Source organism: Ornithorhynchus anatinus, chromosome 1 (genome assembly GCF_004115215.2).
Source record: "Ornithorhynchus anatinus isolate Pmale09 chromosome 1, mOrnAna1.pri.v4, whole genome shotgun sequence".
Taxonomy (NCBI): domain Eukaryota; kingdom Metazoa; phylum Chordata; class Mammalia; order Monotremata; family Ornithorhynchidae; genus Ornithorhynchus; species Ornithorhynchus anatinus.
Window position 1 is genome coordinate 95,800,551 of NC_041728.1, and position 2,557 is coordinate 95,803,107.

Sequence of the window (2,557 nt, forward strand, 5' to 3'; positions counted from 1 at the left end):
CACATTCAGAGAGCAGACAAGTGGTGGAACTGGGATTAGAACCCAGCTCCTTCTGTCTTCCAGGCCCCTGCTCTACCCACTAGGCCATGCTGCTTCTCTACCACTTTTCATCACTACCCTCCTTTATGGCACCAGCTCAGGACTTATAGCTTGATGACAAAGCACAGTAGCTGAAGGCAAATGGAGAAACAATTTAAAAAGCCATGAGGGGAGGGGAAGGAAAGAAAATTTAAAGAGGACGAGATGTCAGAGGGCAAGTGACCTCAGTGAAGGCGAGCAGTCGCCTAATCTTTGGACAGAATTACCATGGAGGAATAACACGCCTGTCTCACTGTCCTTCCTCTAAAGGAAAAGGTGACTCCCTTTCTGTGGAACCTCTCTGACAATATGATTACATAATTGTAGAGGTAGTGTGAATCTTTACTAGTTTGAGTAAGCAGCTCTGAGTCATTTTGGTAAATGCAGGTCCCCCCATCTTGGTTGAGGACTTGATCCCCTATTTATAATAATGTTTCTATGAGAAAATCGGTTCCTGTTCAAGATGTGGTTTTCAGATACCAATCACATTGAAAATTTGAGGGCTGCCTGTTTCTTTCCACTTCCACTTCTGTTAAAAAAAAAAACAGAAGAAAAACCAACTGCAGGGAGGACCCATTTGCTTCAGAATCTGGAATGAGGAAAGAGGGGAATGAGGCAATGATAGATTTGGGAATGCAACACCTTCAGTGTAAATCTTGGGATTTTTTTACAAGTCTCAGAATCCCATGGAGCCTAAACTGAGCATGTACTGAGAATGCTCCAAGCAGTCATGGCCACCCAAGCACTTCCGGTGAGTAAGGGCAGTAAGGGCAGTCGGATCAGACCCGATACTAGGACATTTGTTTCATTTGATCAAATTGGATCATTTTTCTTATGATGATATTTATTAAACCCTTACCCTCTGCCAAAATACCAGGGTAGATTCAAGAAAATCAAATTGAACACAATTCCTTTCCACATGCAGTCAGAATATCACTATCACTATCACTGACTATCCCTATCACTGTGGATGGTACGACCATCCTTCCCATCTCTCAGGCCCACAACCTCGGTGTCATCTTTGACTCGGCTCTCTCGTTCACCCCACACATCCAATCCGTCACCAAAACCTGCCAGTCTCACCTTTATAATATCGCCAAGATCTGCCCTTTCCTCTCCACCCAAACAGCTATCTTACTGTTACAGGCTTTCATAATATCCAGGCTGGATTATTGTGCCAACCTTCTCTCTGATCTCCCTTCCTCCTGTCTCTCCCCATTCCAGTCTATTCTTCATTCCGATGGCCAGCTCATCTTCCTGCAGAAACACTCTGGGCATGTCACTTCCCTTCTTAAAAACCTCCAGTGGTTGCCTATCAACCCCCGCACGAAACAAAAACTTCTCACTCTAGGCTTCAAGGCTCTCCATCACCTTGCCCCCTCCTACCTATCCTCCCTTCTCTCTTTCCACTTACCACCCCGCACGCTCCACTCCTCTGCCGCCCACCTCCTCACCGTCCCCTGTTCTCTCCCATCCCGCCGTCAACCCCTGGTCACATCCTCCCGGGGTCCTGGAATGCCCTCTCTCCTCACTTCCGCCAAACTAATTATCTTCCCCTCTTCAAAACCCTACTTAGAGCTCACCTCCTCCAAGAGGCCTTCCCAGACTAAGCTTCCCCTTTTCCCTCTGCTCCCTCTGCTCCCCCTTTACCCTCCCTTCACCTCCCCTCAGCTAAGCCCTCTTTCCCCCCTTTCCCTCTGCTGCTCCCCCTCTCCTTTCCCCTCCTTTCAGCACTGTGCTCATCCGCTCAATTGTATATATTTTCATTACCCTATTTATTTTGTTAATGAGATATACGTCACCTTGATTCTATTTACTGCTACTGTTTTAATGAGATGAGATGTTCATCCCCTTGATTCTATTTATTGCTATTGTTTTTGCCTGTCTTCCCCAATTAGACTGTAAGCCTGTCAGTGGGCATGGACTGTCTCTATCTGTTGCCGATTTGTACATTCCAAGTGCTTAGTACAGTGCTCCGCACATAGTAAGTGCTCAATAAATACTATTGAATATAAGAAGTGGGAATTGAGGTATTTTTTCTCCATTTCAGAGATAAGGAAACTGCAGCAGAAAAAGGTTAAGTGACGGTTCACGGTCAGGTGGCAAGTCAGTGACAAAGCTGGGAGTAGAAGCCAGGTCTCCTGACTCCCAGACCCATGCTCTTTCTATTAGGCCATGCTACCTCTCTCAGTGCCACAGCACCTCCTTCAGAAAGTCAGGTCACTTCCAGCTGAACTACGACATATGGCCAGACTCCCCAGGAATAATAATAATTGTGGTATTTGTTATGTACTTACACTGTGCCAGGCCCTGCACTAAGTGCTGGGGTAGATTCAAGATATTCAGATAGGATCCAGTCCCTGTCCCACATGGGTCTCGTAGTCTTAGTAGAGGAAATAAGATTTACCCCTATTTTACAGATGAGGAAATTGAGACACAGAGAAGTTAAGTGACTTGCCCAAGGTCACACAGCAGACTA